Source organism: Hyla sarda, chromosome 1 (genome assembly GCF_029499605.1).
Source record: "Hyla sarda isolate aHylSar1 chromosome 1, aHylSar1.hap1, whole genome shotgun sequence".
NCBI classification, from domain to species: Eukaryota; Metazoa; Chordata; class Amphibia; order Anura; family Hylidae; genus Hyla; species Hyla sarda.
Window position 1 is genome coordinate 370,856,917 of NC_079189.1, and position 23,456 is coordinate 370,880,372.

At 43.4% G+C, this 23,456-nt stretch overlaps 1 long non-coding RNA gene across 1 annotated transcript in view; it reads right to left on the reverse strand.

The window, feature by feature from the left end:
* The window catches only part of LOC130307798 (uncharacterized), a 32,410-nt gene extending 10,309 nt beyond the window's left edge, over positions 1-22,101 (reverse strand). The window contains exon 1 of the long non-coding RNA XR_008856962.1: positions 22,015-22,101. This is a non-coding gene — a long non-coding RNA (uncharacterized LOC130307798). The remainder of the gene's footprint in view (positions 1-22,014) is intronic.
* Positions 22,102-23,456: the final 1,355 nt, after the last annotated feature.

Sequence of the window (23,456 nt, forward strand, 5' to 3'; positions counted from 1 at the left end):
ATATAATACCCCCATCATGCGCCCCTCACATATAATACCCCCATTATGCGCTCCTCACATATAATGCTCCCATCATGCGCCCCTCACATATAATGCCCCCATCATGTGCCCCTCACATATAATACTCCCATCATGTGCCCCTCACATATAATGCCCCCATCATGTGCCCCTCACATATAATGCCCCCATCATGCGCTCCTCACATATAATGCTCCCATCATGTGCCCCTCACATATAATGCCCCCATCATGCGCTCCTCACATATAATGCTCCCATCATGTGCCCCTCACAAATAATGCCCCCATCATGTGCCCCTCACATATAATGCCCCCATCATGCGCCCCTCACATATAATGCCCCATTATGCGCTCCTCACATATAATGCTCCCATCATGCGCCCCTCACATATAATGCCCCCATCATGCGCCCCTCACATATAATGCCATAATCATGCACCCCCTACATATAAGGCCCACATCATGCACCCCCACATATAAGGCCCCCATCATGCGCCCCTCACATATAATGCCCCATCATGTGCCCCTGACATATAATGCCCCCATCATGTGCTCCTCACATATAATGCCCCCATCATGAGCCCCTCAAACATATAATGCCCCATCATACGCCCCTCATATATAATGCCCCCATCATGCGCCCCTCACATACAATGCCCCCATCATGCGCCCCTCATATACAATGCCCCCATCATGCGCCCCTTATATACAATGCTCCCATCATGCGCCCCTCATATATAATGCCCCCTTTGCTGTGCCCCTCACATATAATGCTTCCATCATGCACCTCTCACATATAATGCCCCCATCATGCTCCCCTCACATATAATGCTCCCTGTGCTGTGCTCCTCACATATAATGCTCCCTATCCTGTCCCCTTAGGGGACATTATATGTGAAGAGCACTGCACAGGGGGCCCCACCTGTCATGTGCTCTTCACATATAATGCCCCTTGTGCTTTGCCCCCTTGCATGAAATATTCCCTTTTCTCTGCCCCCCCCCCCTCCTCCTTCTGTACAATATAGTGCCCCCTGGGCCCTGAGCATACTCATCTTACTTACAGTATGTGAGCCACGGGATCTCCAGGCGCCGGTTCGATTATGTGACGTCATGGTGCCAGGCTGCCGTGGATCATGTCCCTGCAGTTCACACATTGTGTACTCCCAGCGTATGAGGAAGGTTAGTGAATGGAGGAGCGGGAGCTTACAGCTTCCACTCGACAATGCTAGAGTATGGGAGCCCTCCCTTGCTACGCCATTGTGCAGAGAGCTTGAAACCCCTGATCTATAACAATCTGGTATGATCAGTTTTTTTATAATTTGGCCAATATTTCTGATTGCTCAAATATCAAGTTCTTTTATGACGGGATGACATTAACGCTAAGGATGTAGTTTTGCAATATACAATATACACAGGTATTATGAAAGTATGCAGATTTATTGGTTATAAGGTTATAAACATAAATGAGTAACAAACACAATTATATATGCAAATGAATATCAATTAGATATGTTAGTAAGCATTACAAGCTTGTTAATTGACTACATATAGTAGATGTAAGTAATGAGCAACTATGTTACGATACAACATGAGCTACTAGTTTAGAATATCATATAAGAAAAAGGTGATCCATCACTCTGTCCAGAGGAACCTCATGATATCAAGATGGGCAATATCTAATCATAGACATATCAATATGGAATGCAAATTACACTCCCTGCCCCCTTCTAACCAACTACACATCGCATGATTCCAAGAATGGACAATTCCATCTAAGGATATAAACATGGAATTTTATATAATTCCACCCAATTCTGGACTATACATGACTTTGGTAAGATTATTAAAGGGGTGCTCCACTGGAAAACCCTTTTTTTTTTTTTTTAAATCAACTGGTGCCAGAAAGTTAAACAGATTTGTAAATTACTTCTATTTAAAAATCTTAATCCTTCCAGTACTTACTTTGGTCAGACAGAAAGGAAATTCAAAAATAAAAGAACTTCCAGTGAAACATACAGCAGCTGATAAGTACTGGAAGGGTTAAGATTTTTTAATTTACAAATCTGTTTAACTTTCTGACACCAGTTGATTTAAAAAAAAAAGAAAAGGGGGTACTCCCCTGGAAAGCATTGTAAGACCGATAGCAGAGATATATGATCTTGCTGTATATTTTAGAAGGAAGAACTTGAAGCAAGTTTCATGTATGGGGAATTTACTTATAACACATAGTTTGGTGAAGGATATTACTATCAATATCTATAAGCAGTAATTTGATGCTTTGATAGATTGAGTCTTGATTCTTCTGCAGGTAGAATGTAGTCACACAGTATACTAAGACTATAATCTCAATATGTAGATAATTAATGCTTCTATCCACAAATCTAAATTATATAATTCCATCCACATTATTCAAATTAGTCTTAAATGGAATACCATATTTTTTGTCTCTAACTAAACATGTGTAAGAATATCACTTCTGCTCCTAGGAAAGTTGGATGGTCCATCATTGCATTGTCATGGGCAGCCATAGTTCTCTACCATGAGATTCATCTGGCTTGCTGGGATCTACATGGCTCTCATCGCTTCCATCTTGTTGGACCTCTTTCAGGGGCAGGATTCAGAATGGTGGAAGCTTTCCTTTGTGTGTGAGACTTCATTTTTTTTATCTCTAAGTCTTTTACTAGGTATCTCTCTTCTGAACATGTGGTTTACTACCATGTTCTAATCAGTTAGACACACCCTCCTAAATTGCAATTCCCCAGTGAATGTAGGCTGGGCGTGTACATATGGTAATGATTATGATGTCACTATAATACCCAGAAAAAATTTTTGCACATCCCATTCTGTTGATGTAATGACAACTACCCATACACATCATTACCATTAAGGGTTAACTGTCCAAAGCTGATTTTAAACCCACATTACACACATGACATATGGCTACTAAATTAGAAGTATAGGGATTAACTCTGACAACTTCAGTAATTAACCATAGTGGACCCTCAGACATCTTGGGGCCTAGTTGAACATATTCCCAACTATAAATTTATGGGAAAGATAAGAATACAATGGAGGCTCCTTCAACACAGATGTGTGAATCTTTCTCTGTCAAGTCAAATGGGTAATTGTTAGTTAGAATAACATACACAAGACTGGCACAGAGGCTCATTAAGTCTATACTTGAGACGTTATCATCTTACCACCATGTCTTAGTAATGCAAGCACTGAGCAATACTCCAAGTGAGAATCATGTATAAGATAATAGATATGTACTGATGTAATTTACAAGATTTAACAGTATACAGTATGTGGCAACATATGTCCTATGGATTACCTTATATATAAAGTAATCCAGGATGAGTTTTTAATCTGATGTGAAGCGATCAGTGGGAGTAGTCTCTCAATAGCTCTTTTAAGGTGCCAAGGAGGTGGAGCCAGATTGCCTTTTTAGTTCTCAGAATTGCTCAATTGCCACAGCCTGGTATGCCTCCTTCCTTGCCCTCACCTCACAGCCCCTCATTGATTGACAAACTTAAATAATAAAGGGGACTTTATTAGTTTGGCAACCACCACATGTTGCAGGAAAGGTGCAGTTTCCTTTTGGAACTAGCAGTTATCCTACAGTGTCTGCAGCTCCAATATCAAGTAGAGCTGACAGATTCCCTTTAACAAGTTCTTGGCATTTTTCATAGTTGTCCTAGTCATTAAAGGTGAGCGAACTTTGAAAAATTTGATTCGGCCTATTCCCCGAATTTTCCGAAAAAATTTGTTTCAGGTCGAATTTATTCACGGCGAATCTATATTAAAAATAGCTATTTCTGGCTTACAGAGAGCCTCAATAGGGGTATAGAACACTTTGCTTTGTTCTGACACGCATATGGAGAGTGCTGGGGTAGTGAAATAATACTGTTATTCAGTATGACATGCAGATTACAGATATTGCTATTAGAATCACTGCCGCAGAGCGGCACAATGACAGAGCCTGGAGGTATCATCAGTATGAGGAGACCATATAGTGGCTGAATTGCACAGCCCAGAGTTGCCTGAAGCATGAGGAGACCATATAGTGGCTGAATGGCACAGCCTGGAGTTGGCTGAAGCATGAGGAGACCATATAGTGGCTGAATGGCACAGCCTGGAGTTTGTGGCAGCATGAAGAGACAATATGGTGGCTGAATTGCACAGCCTGGAGTTAGCTGAAGCATGAGGATACCCTATCGTGTCTGAATAACACAGCCTGGAATTGGCGGCAGCATGAGGAGACCCTATAGTGGCTGAATGGCACAGCCTGGAGTTTGTGGCAGCATGAGGAGAACATATAGTGGATGAATGGCACAGCCTGGAGGTGGCTGAAGCATGAGGAGACCATATAGTGTCTGAATGGCACAGCCTGGAGTTTGTGGCAGCATGAGGAGACCATATAGTGGCTAAATGGCACAACCTGGAGGTGGCTGAAGAATGTGGAGACCATATAGTGGCTAAATGGCAAAGCCTGGAGGTGGATAAAGCATGAGGAGACCATATATAGTGGCTGAATGGCACAGCCTGGAGTTTGTGGCAGCATGAAGAGACAATATAGTGGCTGAATTGCACAGCCTGGAGTTGGATGAAGCATGAGGAGACCATATAGTGGCTTAATGGCATAGCCTGAAGGTGGCTGAAGCATGAGGAGACCATATAGTGGCTGAATGGCACAGCCTGGAGTTGGCTGAAGCATGAGGATATCATATAGTGGCTTAATTGCACAGCATGGAGGTGACAGAAGCATGAGGATACCGTACAGTGTCTGAATGGCACAGCCTGGAGTTGGCTGAAGCATGAGGAGACCATATAGTGGCAGAATGGCACAGCCTGGAGTTTGTGGCAGCATGAGGAGACCATATAGTGGCTAAATGGCACAGCCTGGAGGTGGCTGAAGCATGAGGAGACCATATAGTGGCTAAATGGCAAAGCCTGGAGGTGGATAAAGCATGAGGAGACCATATATAGTGGCTGAATGGCACAGCCTGGAGTTTGTGGCAGCATGAAGAGACAATATAGTGGCTGAATTGCACAGCCTGGAGTTGGATGAAGCCTGAGGAGACCATATAGTGGCTTAATGGCATAGCCTGAAGGTGGCTGAAGCATGAGGAGACCATATAGTGTCTGAATGGCACAGCCTGGAGTTTGTGGCAGCATGAGGAGACCATATAGTGGCTAAATGGCACAACCTGGAGGTGGCTGAAGCATGAGGAGACCATATAGTGGCTAAATGGCAAAGCCTGGAGGTGGATAAAGCATGAGGAGACCATATATAGTGGCTGAATGGCACAGCCTGGAGTTTGTGGCAGCATGAAGAGACAATATAGTGGCTGAATTGCACAGCCTGGAGTTGGATGAAGCATGAGGAGACCATATAGTGGCTTAATGGCATAGCCTGAAGGTGGCTGAAGCATGAGGAGACCATATAGTGGCTGAATGGCACAGCCTGGAGTTGGCTGAAGCATGAGGATACCATATAGTGGCTTAATTGCACAGCATGGAGGTGACAGAAGCATGAGGATACCGTACAGTGTCTGAATGGCACAGCCTGGAGTTGGCTGAAGCATGAGGAGACCATATAGTGGCAGAATGGCACAGCCTGGAGTTTGTGGCAGCATGAGGAGACCATATAGTGGCCACAGAAGGCTGAGGTGACTAAGAGGTGAAACGCTGCTGCAACAAGCTTTTCTGTGTAACACACACAGCGATGTTGGTCCTTTCACTAAACAGTGTAATGAATGAAATGACGAGCCGCAAAATGGCTGCCAAATATATAAGGCTGTGACATCACAGGGGTGATTGGCCGCTGATAGGCTGCATCCTGCATGTGATTCAGGGTCATCCTACCTGCCTTCCCGCCTTACCTTCCGGCCTTCCCAGCATTCCTTGCCCCATGTACTGACATGGATCTGCCATTTTAGATGCCCTGGAGCCTGGACCGCAGTAAATGGAGTTTAATGAAGCGATTTGCACGAGAGAATATCGGAGATGTTCGCATTCATTGCAAATCGAATTTTTCTTAAAATTCGTAACAAATTCAGGTTCGTCAGCTTCGATTCGCTCATCTCTACTAGTCCTGATTGGTCAACAAGCTTGTTGTCAGACATATCTTTTAACAAACTTCAAAATAGTATAGTTTTTACATGTACTTTGTAGTTGTCTTAACATTGTAAACATTTATTACCTATCCAAAGAAAAATTGGGAATGATATTTGACTGCAAAATCTTCTAAGATAATAAAGGTATAAACCTGTATGTTTAGTAATAGGAAACTGATTGCCCTATATGTTTATCTAGAAATGATGACCTGCACAATTTATGAAGAAATATTAGAGCTTTCTCTTTTAATGTCTCTTTTCATTGTAATGATCGTCCGTGCAACTTTTTCAGTGACAATAGGTGACACCCTCAAACTAATACATTGTGAAAGGATTATTGCTAAGAGTTCTGGAGAATGATAAATGCTTAAAGGGGTACTCCGCCCCTAGACATCTTATCCCCTATCCAAAGGATAGGGGATAAGATGTCAGATCGCCGGGGTCCCGCTACTGGGGACCCCGGGGATCGCTGCTGCAGCACCCCTCTATCATTACTGCGCAGAGCGAGATCGCTCTGCACGTAATGACGGGCAACACAGGGGCCGGAGCATCGTTACCTCACGGTTCCGTCCCTCGTGACATCCCGGCCCGCCCCCGTCAATTCAAGTCTATGGAAGGGGGCGTGGTGGTGATGTCATGAGGGGCAGAGCCATGACGTCACGCTGCTCCGCCCCTGTATCGCCCGTCATTATGCACAGAGCGAACTCACTCTGTGCTGTAATGATGGCGGGGTGCCACAGCGGCGATCCCCGGGGTCCCCAGCAGCGGGACCGCGGCGATCTAACATCTTATCCCCTATCCTTTGGATAGGGGATAAGATGCCAGGGGCGGAGTACCCCTTTAAAGGGAACCAATCAGCAAATTTTAGCATAAATAACACTTGACAACGAATTATACATGCTAAAATCTTCATCCTCACCATCCCTGAGATGGTTTTGTCCACAAGGATGATGAGGATATGAAGTTATAAAGTCGGGCCAAACCACCCCCCCCCCTCCCCCCCACCCAGCCACCCCATAAGTAGTTCCATGAATAGTTATATTTACAGAGTCCAATCGCTCGTCCGTGGTGCTGGGGAAGTTGTTGCCCTAGGGATAGTGAAGATATGAAGTAACCCCCGGTCACTCCATAAGTAGTCCCCTGGGTGGGACCCGTCGCTTCACCATGGTCCCGCCCCCTTGTCTTGATTGACGACTTGTGTCACCGCTCTGCTCTATCTTCTCAGGTCGATGACACAGTCCGTCAATCAAGACAAGGGGGCGGGACCATGGCGAAGTGACGGGTCCCTACTTATGGGGTGACCGGGGGTAACTTCCTATCTTCACAATCCCTAGGGCAACAACTTCCCCCGGGGATGATGAGGATGAAGATTTTAGCATATATAATGCGAATAAAATAGACCCCCCCCCCCCCTTCACATTTTGTACCAGAGTGCATTATGATATGAAAGATGAGCTGTGATTGGTTGTTATGGGTTAGACAGTTTTTTCTCAAAGATAAATTTACACCAATGTTTTTACTTAGACTGTAAAAAAAACTGTCTTAGTAATTGTGGGCCATTATTCTCCATGATTCCTAAATGGAAAGGTTCAGAACTAGCAGGACGTTTCCCGGAACTAGCCATGTGGCTATTCTAAGCAGTCAGAGGAAAAAGCATGAAAGCAGATTACTGTATTAAAGTGTTACCATCTCCTTTTTTCTATCCTATTTAAGAACAGGAGCCAAATTAAACAGAATACAATAAAAATCAACGGGAAAGTATATAACATTTGCATAAAAACAAATAAAATACATTTAACAGGATGCAAAAAATATAGTGTGAACAAGGCTTAACTTAATTGTTAAGTTAAATATTTCTGACTAAGGTGTTCTATTCCTAGTATGTTTGATGTTCAAGCCCAGACTAATATGTTTTCCTAATAAAACCTACCAAATATAACATTGCGCTGAAATAACATGCTGGGTGTGACTTGTTTTGTAAAACTCAGAACACAAAAAATCAGAAGACAGTGAAGTCATGGTTGTGTAACATTAGGGATGTCTGCACTTCCAAAGAATCAACTCTAATGCAATTGCATTTGGAACTATATTTGTGTTATATATACAACCTGGAGTATATGAGGGTAGAAATGACATTGTCAAACCAGCCTAAAATCCACAATGTAATCAGTATCTTGTACATATGGATTTCCTTATGAATTTTGGGGTGGATTTACCAAGCATTTTATGTAATAGCACTGCAATAAACTAAATCAGCTATGTAAATCTGTGGCACTTCCACAAACAGATAGGGCACTCTGGGAAATTGAAAATTTACAACATGCTCAGATTCTGCTGCAAATTATTGTTTTTGTTGTGAGTGAATTGCCTGACCCAATAAAGTGCATCTGTTACTTAATTTCAATCAAAAAGGCATAACGTCACTGAGGAATATATTAATACACTGTGTTAGTGGTTTTATGTACTCAGGCTAACTGACAGATGCACTTTATGATACTGAGGTGTGGGAGTAATTTCCCTGGGAAAAGTTGGACGGAGATCAGTGGCGCCTTCACAGTCATAGAAAGATGAGCACTATGATGTCAAGTACACCGAGTCCCGGTAGTGAACGAGCCAACATGGTTTTAAGATTTTGGTGCTTCTAATGTCTAATGTGCTATTCATTTGCTTGACGTAGAACCCAGGTCGGGTTCAAAACTAATTGTTACAAAGTAAAGTTTTGGAGTGATCATCTAACTTTGACTGTGAAGGCGCTGCTGACCTCCGCCCAGCTTTCCTGAGTAATTACTCCCGCACCTCACTATTGTTGCGTTACCACTGCTACTGCCATAGCATCGGAAGTACAAACGGACAACCACACAGCAGGACTATCTACCACCAACCAGTTTACTTCGTCTATGCGAGTCTACAGGCATATAAAGGTGTTGTCTCTCATCACAACCACCTTTGGTAAGCAGAATTGCATTTTTCTGGGGCTTTTGTTGCCTTACCGTATTACGCTAGCTAGGAGCTCATCTCTTTTTTGATTTTTTTTCTTTCTTTAATCTGCAGGTGCACTTTATGGGTAGAGTGACAAGGAGCACATCGGCAGCCTAATTTATGCTGTGGATGCTGAAGCTGGGTACCTTTTGTGTGTCGTCACTCGTAGCGGTGATTTCCCGCTGTAGAAACAGTGCCTGCTTGTAGCAGATGCGCAATGGGAAGCACGCAAAGCTACCTAGCCGCAGAAGGGAGCTTGCCCTTGTGACTGCCGTAAGTGCAATCGCAGTGTGAAATATGCTGTGGATGTGCTTCGTTTTACATTATCCTAAAGAGCCTTGAAACACCAGTAGGGAAAATCACAAACCAGAGATACCGCATTTTTAGACAACACTGTTTGAGGGTCTATTCACATCCGCTGCTAATTTGACGCATGAAAATCTGCAGAAAACTCGCATCAGACCTTCTCTGTGTTTTCTGCATCAAATACGACCGCAGGTACTTGAATTGAATTACAGAGTAGCTACCTCTAGGTGGCAATAAAAATACAGATTTATTTCTTCTGGAGAACCTCTACTTTACATACTTTTCTTCACAGGGAGCATTGCCTAGAAGACTCCATCTGGAAGGAGAACAAGTACCTTCTAAGAGCTGCTGCACTAGGTCTTGCTTAACTCAGGCAGAACTGTGGTGCCACAGCTAGAACATGATTAAAACTGCACTCTATTGTTGACCAGGCAGCCAGTGCAGTTACATATTGCAGTGTGAAATGCCTGCTGAGTATATGCTGCGTATCTAGCATGCTATGTACTGTATAGACAATGTAGTGTAGTTTATAGAATTATATTTTACTGTATATTGTATTATGCCTGGTGTATATATCCTAATGCTGTGTGGAGGCCCATCAGGAAGAAGAAAAGAGGCAACTGTGTAGATGAGAAGCGTCGGGCACTGGGTGGAGGAGGCTATGCTGCTCTAGCAGATGCCAGTCTGGTCCTGTCATGCAGCAACATCATAATACTGTCATACTGCCCTGCCATAATGACATGCGTTTTTGTAAATGACAGAAATGCTTTCACTCTGTTATCCACACAGTAAAATGCCCATATACTAGTGACTGCAAGCAAAGCTGAATCAATGCTAGTGTATGTAGAAAGACCTTTAAAGGGATACTTCGGCTAAAGTTTTTTTTATATTTTTTTTATAAAGATTGCCAAGGCTGTCTGTCTGTTTAAAAAAAAGCGTCCAATATCACTGTTCTGGTACCCTATACGATCCAATTTCTTGTGCCAGGGGTCAAGTGTCAAAGTGCAGCTAAGCGAATAGCTGGCCAAGCGTTGTGCCCCTACAGCATGTGATTAATTGAGCGGCACTGTTATATATGGAACCCTGACTCCAGGAAGAGGATTACAGGAGGGACCAGAGCACAGGTGGTGAGTAAAGGTTTATTTATTTATTTATTTTTAATAGAAGATAGCCTGGGCATCTTTATAAAAGAAACCCCTTCCGCTGGAGTACTCCTTTAGAAATATTACAGGAGAAATCTGACTGGTCGCTATGGGCAACAACTCTCCTGCATCCCCTCAAAGTCTAGAGGTGACAGTACCACAGAGGGGGTGGGGTACATAAGGTTACATCAGAAAGCAAGGGTCAGGGTACAAGGGGGTTAAATGTGGCCGGTGGAGTCAGGAAGGGGGTCTCACAGGGAATGAGGGGCATTCACACAGGGTATGGGGCAGTTGATGATAGAGGGAAGGGCAGAAGGTACAGGGTGAGGGGCATGTTCTGGGGTAGTTACATGGGGTGAGGGGAAGCAGTGACACAGGGACAGGTAATGAGGTGGAGGGTATCCCAGATATCACTTGAAGGTCCGGCATGCCATACTCCACCTGCTGCAGCAGGGACACAAATTTGCTGAACAGGAGCCCCATGCTCATGGAGTCACCGGCAGCTAAGCGGAATCTGCTAGGACAGCACCACAAGACTTCAAACAGCAGCTATTTCTTCCTCAAAGTATGTCAGGGACTAGTGGACATGACTGAGAACAAGGGACCATCTTTAAGCAGAAAGAGTTAGATGATGTGAGGGCAAGTTGTGCATCCGGGGAATGAGCAAAGGCTGTCATGGGCATAGGTGGAGCCCGCTCCTCCCTCCCACAGGCTGCTCCTGAAGTTTGTGTGCCCCTGCCTCAGCCTCACTGCTGCTCTATTTCCATGGCCACTGTCACCAGAACTGGAGACCAAGCATTGCGAGAGCATACCCCCCCCCCCCCCCCCCCCCACATCCCGCCATTTTTGGGTTTGGGCCTTAATGGCTAAGGGACAAATACATCACTGCTTACTCACATGAGTGTCTAAAGTTTGGCTGATACTCCTAGTCATATTTCAAGGCCTCTGATGGGTTAAAAGGGTGAGACCCTACAACACCATCAATACTTTGTCAGACTCTGTATGGTCACACCCAATCGATACAAAAGAACAGCAATCTAAACAGTTAGAAATGTATGCAAAAATCAAGAACTAGATGTTACTATTTCTAACAGCAAATGTACAGCCCAGTGTCCTAAGAAAAGATACTACAGAGTGGTTATTTTAGCAGGAATGTGTTTGCTGGGGCTAGTCATCTAATGTCAGCAGAGCTGACTATTCCTCTGCCACATAAAGTATTATAGTTATTAGTCACATATACTGATACAGTAGGCTACATACAAACCTGTCTTTTCTGATTTCTATTGACAATGGGGTAACTGTCTTTGGTAATGGGGGTAACTGTCTTTGGTTTTGATATATAAGGTCAATATCTAATTAAACTGCCACAGTCTGGTCCTAATATTAGACAAATAAGGTGTCCCTTTGATATATGCATTTTATGCTTTAACATAATAGGATTGCTTCTTAAAGGCAAACTCCTTTCCATAGACACTTAGGACGGATAGATGTTATACAAAGAGGTATATCACGTGGGAGCTATTATATTATCAGAGCAAAAAGCTGCTAACAGAGTGGGGCCTACTATAGAAGACCCATATCATCCATCTTCAACTTAGTTGGACGCTGCAGTGGAAATGAATAAATAGAAAAGTATCAAGATTTTATATAATGTAGACATTTGGAAATCATAGAAGTTATCATAATTTTTTGTTGCTCTTGATCCAAACTTCAGAATTTTTCCTCATTCTTTAATCTTTCAATGAAAACCCCTGTATTTCCATTTCATCTAACATGATGATGTGGTCACTAGAGGGCGTATCTGTCTCTTCTGCAGCTTTTCCATTACTACAACAGCTTCACACCTATTATGATAAATACATTCCAAAAAGAAGCATAGAAGACCAGGTGGCACTCACGGTTAGGTGATCAGGCTCTACATTTCTTTATTGAATTTGGTGCATTAAAACATCCAGTGGGGCGCCGGACTAACAGCATGATAAATAAATTCATAGGTAACAAGGTAGAAGAGTACTAGGTATTTCTACATAAGAGTTAATGTCACTAGATATAATTATATTTGTCATTACAGCGCATGTATCTCAACTGTATGGCCATAAACTTTGTGAGGCCTTAAAGGGGTTAGCCACATTTTATTATTTTATTTAAAAAGAACCCCAAATGTTTTAAAATCATAACCCAGCAGTTACTTACCTTTCCGAATCTGCATTCATTTTCTGTCTACCTTTTTGGAATAGTAATCACATGACCGATGCAGCCAATCAGCAGCCTTGCCAATCACAGCCCATACTCTGGGCATCACCAGTAATGGGAGCATGATCACAGGAGTATGAGCCATGATCACCAAGGCCACTGATTGGGTAAGCCACTGCCAGGCTCCTTACACAAGCCTTTGTGATATGGCGGGATATTGATGATGTTATGGTGGATACTTAGCTGACAGGTTGTCAGGTTTGTGATGCCAGAAATAGGGTTGTGATTGTAGTGTATCATGAGGGTTGTAGTGTCAGATGGCAGGAGTGAAGTACCCCTTTAATTACAGTTTCCACTAACCACTTCTTCAGTGAAGCTGATATCAAGACGCTGGGAAATAAATACCTTAAAAGCCAGGATTTAGAAAGAACAATGTGTTCTTTACTTGTGATGCAGATCCAATACAAAAGAAACACACTTGTAATCACAGAGGCTTCTGATATTGTACATGATATATAGAAATGAGCGAACCCGAATTTGTTACGAATTTCAGGAAAATTTCATTAAACTCCACTGTGGTCCAGGCTCCAGGGCATCTAAAATGGCGGATCCACATGTCAGTACATGGCAAGGAACGCTGGGAAGGTGGGAAGGGAAGTAGGCAGGATGACCCTGAATAACATGCAGCCTATCAGCAGCCAGTCACCCCTGTGATGTCACAGCCCTATATAATCGGCAGCCATTTTCCAGCTCGTCATGTCATTCATTACACTGCAGCGAGATAGGATGGACATCGCTGTGTTTGTATTACACAGAAAAGCTTATTGCAGCAGCATTTCACCTCCTAGCAGCTCAGTCTTCTGTAGGACACAGAGCACAGCGTATTTGCACAGAAATTAATTCTTACTGCAGCAATTAACCCCTCAGTCACTGTGAACAGCATTGTATTACAGAGAGGGGCAGAGAGCTGTGTGTTGCCTCAGCTGCAGAAACGTTTTCACAGGAGGGAGAAATAATTTTTTAGGGCAAATCTGTGTTTTTGTTCCACAACAACTGGTTATACTAATCTGTAGACAGTATAATCCATACCCAGCAGTCCATTCCTATTAGTATTTGAGAGAGAGTCTTTTTTGCAATTTTGGGTTTAGTACACAGGGACTGTGTCTGCAGCATTGTTGTGTACTGCTGGTATTGTGGGCAAATTATTATTCGTTTTTTTTTTTTTTTTGCGTACCCGAGCGCATTTTTCTGCCCTCATAAGTGCATACCCCATACGTACATCTAAGTAGTGTACTATTTTGTACCTGTTAATCTATCAAGGGCCTAGATACTGTGAAAGACCAAGGAAAAGTAATAACTGGCTGGTGTTTTACTAAAATACGTATTTTTAAGTGTACTTTAGTGCATTTTTCTGCCCTCATAAGTGCATACCACTTACGTACATCTAAGTAGTATACTATTTTGTACCTGTTAATCTATCAAGGGCCTAGATACTGTGAAAGACCAAGGAAAAGTAATAACTGGCTGGTGTTTTACTAAAATACGTATTTTTAAGTGTACTTTAGTGCATTTTTCTGCCCCATAAGTGCATACCACTTACGTACATCTAAGTAGTATACTATTTTGTACCTGTTAATCTGTCAAGGGCCTATATACTGTGAAAGGACAGCCAATAGTACACACCTGCTGCTATTCTAGACAAATACTGTTTTAAGAGTAGGGAAGCATATTGTACTCCCCTCATATACGCAATAAGTATGTCAGGCAGAGTAGTCCCAGGACATGCACAGTGGCATGGCAGAGGCCTAAATTCATCAGGCGCAGGCAGCGGTCGCAGCAGAGTAGGGGCGTGTGGAAGCCGGAGTCGCAGCAAGAGGTCTGAGCTCCCGGTGTCAGCTAGCAGTCGTGTCTCGACCAGCAACCTAGCAGCTGTGATTGATCAGTTAACTCGGTCATCCACTTCATCCCCAGTGACAACCGACACCCCCAGTCAACAGTCAGTGGATTCCTTAGACTCAACCCTCAGTTGGCATGGCCCTCATGCTGTTGCTGCCACCTCAAGGCTCTGTCATTGTGCTGCCATATGGTCTCCTCATGCTTATGCTGCCACCTCCAAGCTCTCTAATTGTGCGGCTCTATGGTCTCCTCATGTCGATGCTACCGCCTCCATGCTTTGTCATTGTGCCCCCATATGGTCTCCTCATGCTTATGCTACCACCTCCAGGCACTGTCATTGTGCCACCATATGGTCTCCTCATGTTGATGCTGCCACCTCCAGTCTCTCTAATTGTGCTGCCATGGAAACTGCAAAACATAATTAAGGTGCTGGTCCCCAGCTACCATAAATATTCAATTTAAATTTTAAAATTCATCTTTTAATCTTAGGGATTGTGAAGCCCTAGTGTCTACTCATGCTTCTGCACACTCCAGGCGTTACCATTCACACACTATATAGTCTTTTCATGTTTCAGCCACATCCAAGCTGTGTTATTCAGCCACTATATGGTCTCCTCATGCTGCCAACACCTCCACGCTGTGTCATTCAGCCACTATATGGTGTCCTCATGCTTCAGCCTCATCAAAGCTGTGTCATTCAGCCACTATATGGTCTCCTCATGCTTCAGCCACCTCTAAGATGTGCCATTTAGCCACAATAGGATCTACTCATGATTCAGCCACCTCCAGGCTGTATCATTCAGCCAATATATGGTTTACTGATGCTGCTGGGCCTGGGCCTAAAAAATTTTATGGTAGCACTAGCTACCATAAATCTTCTTTTTAAATTTCAAAATTCATCTTTTACTCTTAGGGATTGTGAAGCCTTACTCATGCTGCTGCCAGCTCCAGGCTGTGTCATTGAGCAACTATATGTTCTCCTCATGCTGCCAACACCTTCACACTGTGTCATTCAGCCACTATATCAGGGATAAGCATCCTTTTGGTACTGCTGTGCCAAAAAAACATTTTGAAGTCACTTGGTGTGCCGTAAATATGGGTGTGGTGTTATTATGGGTGTGGCCTACTGTGGGTGTGGTTTGTGGGGGTGTGGCTTGTCACAGGGTGTTTTTTTTTTCTGAATGTTTTCAATATATTGTCCCTGCTGTAAGGAACTTACAGTGAGGACAATACGAAGAGAGGGAATTGCCCACAACAGCCAAAAGTATTTGTTTAGCATGGATAAGCATTTTAATTCAGACCCCAGAATTAGACCCCAACATAATACAAACCCCAGAATCAGACCCCGGAATCAATGCCCTACATAATACAAACCCCAGACTCAGACCCCAGAATCACCGCCCTGCATAATACAGACCCCAGTATCACCGCCCTGCATAATACAGACCCCAGTATCACCACCCTGCAAAATACAGACCCCAGTATCAATGTCCTGCATAATACAGACCCCAGTATCCCTGCCCTGCATAATACAGACCCCAGTATCACCACCCTGCAAAATACAGACCCCAGTATCAATGTCCTGCATAATACAGACCCCAGTATCCCTGCCCTGCATAATACAGACCCCAGTATCACCGCCCTGCATAATACAGACCCCAGTATCACCGCCCTGCATAATACAGACCCCAGTATCACCACCCTTAATAACACAAACCCCAGTATCACTGCCCTGCATAATACAGACCCCAGAATCATCACCCTGCATGATACAGACCTCACCATAATTCAGACCCCAGAATCACCACCCACCTTAATTCAGACCCCAGAATCAGTCCCCACCATAATACAGACCCCATAATCAGACCCCACCATAATACAGACCTCAGAATCAGACTCCACCATAATACAGACCCCACAATCAGACTCCACCATAATACAGACCCCACAATCAGACTCCACCATAATACAGACCCCAGAATCAGACCCCACCATAATACAGACCCCAAAATCAGTCCCTACCATAATACAGACCCCAGAATCACCACCCACCATAATACAGACCCCAGAATCAGTCCAAACCATAATACAGAGCCCAGAATCAGACTCCACCATAATACAGACCCCCAGAATCAGTCCCCACCATAATACAGACCTCAGAATCAGACCCCAATACAATACAGACCCCAGAATCAGTAAGAACCATAATACAGAGCCCAGAATCAGACTCCACCATAATTCAGATCCCAGAATCAGACTCCACCATAATACAGACCCCAGAATCAAACCTCACCATAATACAGACCCCAGAATCAAACCTCACCATAATACAGACCCCAGAATCAGACCTCACCATAATACAGATTCCAGAATCATACCTCACTATAATACGGACCCCAGAATCAGACCCCACCATAATATAGACCCCAGAAACAGACCCCACCATAATACAGACCTCAGAATCAGACTCCACCATAATACAGACCCCACAATCAGACTCCACCATAATACAGACCCCACAATCAGACTCCACCATAATACAGACCCCATAATCAGACTTCACCATAATACAGACCCCACAATCAGACTCCACCATAATACAGACCCCAGAATCAGACCCCACCATAATACAGACCCCAGAATCAGTCCCCACCATAATACAGACCCCAGAATCACCACACACCATAATACAGACCCCAGAATCAGTCCAAACCATAATACAGAGCCCAGAATCAGACTCCACCATAATACAGACCCCCAGAATCAGTCCCCACCATAATACAGACCTCAGCATCAGACCCCAATACAATACAGACCCCAGAATCAGTAAGAACCATAATACAGAGCCCAGAATCAGTCTCCACCATAATACAGACCCCAGAATCAGACTCCACCATAATACAGACCCCAGAATCAAACCTCACCATAATACAGACCCCAGAATCAAACCTCACCATAATACAGACCCCAGAATCAGACCTCACCATAATACAGATTCCAGAATCATACCCCACTGTAATACGGACCCCAGAATCAGACCCCACCATAATATAGACCCCAGAATCAGACCCCAGTATCACTGCCCCACATAATCTGTAGATGACTGTTATTGGGATCTGTATTATATACTGTTATAGGGGGATCTGTGGATGACACACTTATGGGGGATCTCTGGATGATGCATTTATGGGGAATCTTAAGATGATACAACTTTGTGGGATATGCAAATCACACACTGCTTTGGGGGTTCCTTAGACAACACACTTATAGGGGGATCTGGGAATTAAACAGTTTATGGGGGATCTGTGAATTACACACTTATGGGGGAGCTGTGAATGAACACTGTTATGGGGAGCTGTGAATGACACACTTATGGGGGAGCTGTGAATGACACACTTATGGGGAGCTGTGAATGACACACTTATGGGGGATCTGTGAATGAACACTGCTACGTGGGAGTTGTGAATGACACACTTATGGGAGATCTGTGAATGACACACTTATGGGGAGCTGTGAATGACACACTTATGGGGGAGCTGTGAATGACACACTTATGGGGGAGCTATGAATGAACACTGTTATGGGGAGCTGTGAATGACACACTTAAGCGGGAACTGTGAATGACACACTTATGGGGAATCTGTGAATGACACACTTATGGGAGAGCTGTGAATGACACACTTATGGGGGAACTGTGAATGAACACGTATAGGGATCTGTGAATGAACACTGTAATGGGGTGCTGTGAATGACACACTTATGGGGAGCTGTGAAAGACACACTTATGGGGGAGCTGTGAATGACACACTTATGGGGGAACTGTGAATGAACACTTATAGGGATCTGTGAATGAACACTGTTATGTGGGAGCTGTGAATGACACACTTAAGGGGGAGCTGTGAATGGCACACTTATGGGGGATCTGTGAATTACACACTTATGGGGGAGCTGTGAATGACACACTTATGGGGGAGCTATGAATGGACACTGTTATGGGGAGTTATGAATGACACACTTATGGGGAGCTGTGAATGACACACTTATGGGGAGCTGTGAATGACACACTTATGGAGGAACTGTGAATGACACACTTATGGGAGAGCTGTGAATGAAAAACACTTATGGGGAATCTGTGAATGAACACTGTTATGGGGAGCTGTGAATGACACACTTATGGGGGAATCTGTAGATAACACAGTTATGGGGATCTATAGACTGACAGAGACCAGAGCCTGTCTCTGGGGCAGGAAAGCTGCTGTCAGAGCCAGGAGCTGAGCATTTCACAGAAACATACAGACGACTTACTGGTCTGTAGCAGTGACTCTTGACCTCCTTCATACACCTCACTGCGGCCGGTACAGAGCTCAGAGCGATCCCCCTCCATGCTGCCAACAGACAGTGGAGCACGGCAGCTGAAAGATGACAGGGGAGGAAAAGAGAGAAAACTTTCTCTCTTAAGTTCTTCCCAGAGCAGCACAGCAATAACCGGGCAGTGAGAGGGAGGGATACATCTTCCGGACCTGGGTGGATCTTTAAGCAGCCGCTTAAAGTGACAGTGTCCCGGGACTACCTGCAGGTCGGCTCGCTTGCTTGCCACTCAAATGCATTCTGCCGACCCCTGCACTATATGGTCTCCTCATGCTGATGCCCCCTCCAGGCTCTGTCATTGTGCCGCTCTGCGGCAGTGATTCTAATTGCGATGCCTGTAATATGCATGTCATACTGAATAACAGTATTATTTCACTACGCCAGAACACTCCATATGCGTGTTAGAACAAAGCAAAGCGTTCTACACCCCTATTGAGGCTCTCTGTAGGCCATAAATAGCCAGGGTTTTTTTTATATAGATTCACCGCGAATAAATTCAACCCAAAACTAATTTTTTCGGAAAATTTGGCGAATCGGCCAAATCGAATTTTTCAAAAGTTCGCTCATCTCTAATGATATACACTATAGAAGTTGAGAATTAACCAGGAACTTGTCACTGTTACAGTTCTGGAGTAATTTGTCAGACTTGAGAATTGGCCCTATGTGACGTGTAGTCCTCCTGATGTACAGTAGTTTTCTAACCCTTTGGGTCACGTGTGGCTTAATGGGTTCCTGCCCTAGCTTGTTCTACACAGCTCTCAAAGGATGAGACTCGAGACTGAAGACTTGAGACATTACTAGACTTGTGACTACAACTTGACTTGACTTGACGCTAGACTTCTATTTCCTTTTTAGCACATGCTGTCCCTTGCGGTACTCAGGATACAATTGTATGTAGTCATTTTGAATTTGACATAAGGTGGTACTTCTGCACTAGCTACAGTTCAATATATGCACGCAAAAGAGAGCAAATGAGTGGCACCACCAATAAATAAAACGACAAACTCTTATACATTATCCATGGAACAGTAAAGGATACACTTCAACAGGAGACAGATAGATAATGTGTCCTGCGGCGGTGCTAGGATCAAAAGAAGTACAGACTTCAAAAAATGCAATATATCAAGAAAAAAGGGCAATCCTGCACTCACTGCTTGGGTACACCGTGTCCAGCTCCTCTTGTCTGAATGTCACATCCGAGGGGTAGGCATATCCAGCATGGGGTGCTCATAGGTGACTGCCGGCAGTTTCACGATATGAGATTAAGCGCTTCATCCGGCCAGATGAAGCGCTTAATCTCATAGCATGAAACCGCTGGCAGTCGCCTCTGAGCGCCCCACGTTGGATATGCCTACACCTCGGATGTGCAATAAATGGAGGAAAAAAGCGGAGGTAGCGCCGGGTGCGGTGTAGGTCTTTAGTCGGTATAGGTAGGGTACCCAGGTGGGGGTAGCGTGTTCCTTGCCGGTGATGGTAGCTTGGTATTCAGGCCAGCAGCGTGAGGATGGAGCCCAGAGGAGAGTCCGTAGAGTAATGCAGAAGTATTGGAGGAAAAAAGCTGCGTTGGCGCTCCCAACAAAGTAACCCAATTCGTGAGTATTTATGCAAAATAATGTATTCTTACAGCATAAGAAGTCAAAGAAAATAAAAGAAAATAATAAATAAATAAATATAAAGCAAGCAAGGCGCGTTTCGGGAGTCACAGCTCCCTTTTTCAATTGCAGGTGGTTGCAGGTTGAGCTGTGACTCCCGAAACGCGTCTTGCTTGCTTTATATTTATTTCTTATTTTCTTTTATTTTCTTTGATTTCTTATGCTGTATCAATACCCACGACTTGGGTTACTTCCTTGGGAGCGCCAACGCAGCTTTTTTCCTCCAATACTTCTACCCCTCGGATGTGACATTCAGACAAGAGGAGCTGGACACGGTGTACCCAAGCGGTGAGTGCAGGATTGCCCTTTTTTCTTGATATATTACAGTTCAATATATGATTGCATGTTTCATGGGTCTTCATGGGGTTAGGTGCCGTGGTACACTTTTCGAAGATCCCCTCCCTCATCTGCATTTCATCGGGATGCTCTGAGACACTACACCAGCATCTGGAAGATGATCCCCAGACGTTAGTCTGTTGTTCAATTAGGCATGCCCAGAGGATACCTGTAACTTTGCAATTACACTTAGCTAATTCTTAAAGCATACTAGTACTTTCAAATAAATTTTAAAAAAACTGAACCTGTTTTGTTATAATAAACCCTAAGTGTGGAGAAAGTGCACTGCTGAGACAGAACATGCTGATAATGTGCTGGGAGATTATTTACACTATGTTACTTTAGATGGCATGTCTGGGAGAAGGGGGTGGTTAATATACTGGTGTTATGTGAGCAAAAAGTTTTATATCACAAAAGTAGCCCTGGTCTAAGCAGTAAACTGCTGATAACGATTACGACTACAGGAAGAGGAGGAGACTATTACATTCAGGTAGAAGCACTGTGTATAAAGTAAGAACAACATTAATTACTCAAGGGACACAAAAATATAAAGAAGTACAATACTTAAAAAAACAATCATACTTTCCACTTCTGCATACCAGTATTCAACTAATAAAGCTAAAATTGAATACAAGACTGTACCTTTTTTCCAAAGTACAAAATCAACTTTATAACTTTGTCTATTCCTACATTTTAGGGACAAGCCAAATAGAGCACAAAGAAGTAAAAATGGATGTGAATTAACGCATCCTTGGATTTTTTTTAGTGAAATTCTGTGTGCCCTCTTTAGAAAAGGAGCTAAGAGTGAATATAGAATGGCCGGATGAAGTACTAATATAGTACGAAACGGAGCTTGTCGCCTGTGGTCCCCCCCTGATGTATGTCCCCTCCCTATGATGGTATGTGAGCATTTGCCTTAATAAAAGAAGACGGATTAAGAGAAGTTGGTGAGTTGCCGGTATTCATTTTCCTCATCTATATACGAAGTTTGTATTGCTACACTTACCTGAGCACCGCCACTCGTCCGCAGTTAGCAGTACACCCACCCCCACTTACAGTCTCCATAGAATCCTCGTAGTGCCGGACTACTCCTATGCGTAAGAGTGAATATAGAATTCACACATACATTAAACCAGCACTCTTGATTTACTTGTTCTAATAATTCTACTATGACAAGAAATGTGCGGAGGCCCTTTGAATTAGAAAGGGTATTATTTTGCATACATTTGAGTACTCTGACCACATTTTGTCATGATTGCAATGTGAAATAGCTTAAAGAGACATTCACCTTATCTCTGCCCCTACAACTGAAATGATTCTGACATAAAAACATCTGTGTGGTCAGGAAGGCTTAATTGTAGAGTTCTTTGTTTGTATACATGAGTTTATTTTGTACGACAGCACAGAAATGTGTGGGTTCCTATTGTCAAAAAAATCTACCAAAATATAGTTAAAATGTAAAAATCTTTATTGTAGTATTCCCTTAAAACCCTAATAAAAAAAAATCCTAAACAATTACAAACAAAACACATATATATCCTATTGTCAGACTGATTTCATATGGAGGCATTTTAAAAAAAATCGTTGGATTTATGTTTGACGCCAACGGACAAAAAATAAATAGTCTGCTTTATAGAATACAGTATTACAGAGCTTTTCTCCACTAGCATCATTGCCACACTGTGTATTATACAGCAACATACTGTACATGATTCCTCATATCGCCATACAGGGCCATGCTGCATAAGACACCAAAAGTAGAATTACTTTGATATTTCATTTGATAAATAAGCGATTGACCTATCTGATTTTCAAGAATTATGGCAGGTCCAGGACTGCTAGAAGAATAGATGGATTGCACAAGAGCTGTAACAGCTGGTGTTGGGAACAATTATTATTATTTTTAATACAAATGAATAAATGTACATGAAAGCATACCCATCATATCACAGAAAAAATAAAAAGTTATGTTACTCAGTACCTCATCCTGATCATGTACATATAACCTTTGTGTGTCTAGGTTCTGTATTCCTTTTAAAATCAGCTGATATCAGATCCCACTGAATTTCCATCTTCTCTCAGGCAGGGGGCGTGTCCCTCTCCTGCCCTCACTGTGCATGACTAAACTTGCACCCTCACTGTGTCACTGAGCTGTCAGCCAATCACTGCACTCTGCTCTGTAACCCTTTCCTCTCTGGTTTTATGCTGCACATGTTACACAGATAGGAAGGAGGATTTCTGGAGTCTGCCTGCTGTTCTCCTTATACACTATGTAGTAGAGCCCTGCACGGGACTGGTTTTTCAATCCTGCTCCAGCCTGCTCCCGATGATTTTTGTCCAATCCCATCCCCTAACATAGAAATGTGCAGACACTAGGGTGCAATGCTCTGCACAAATCCCCCATGTATAACAGTGTGTGTAGTACACATTCCTATACATGGGGGGGGG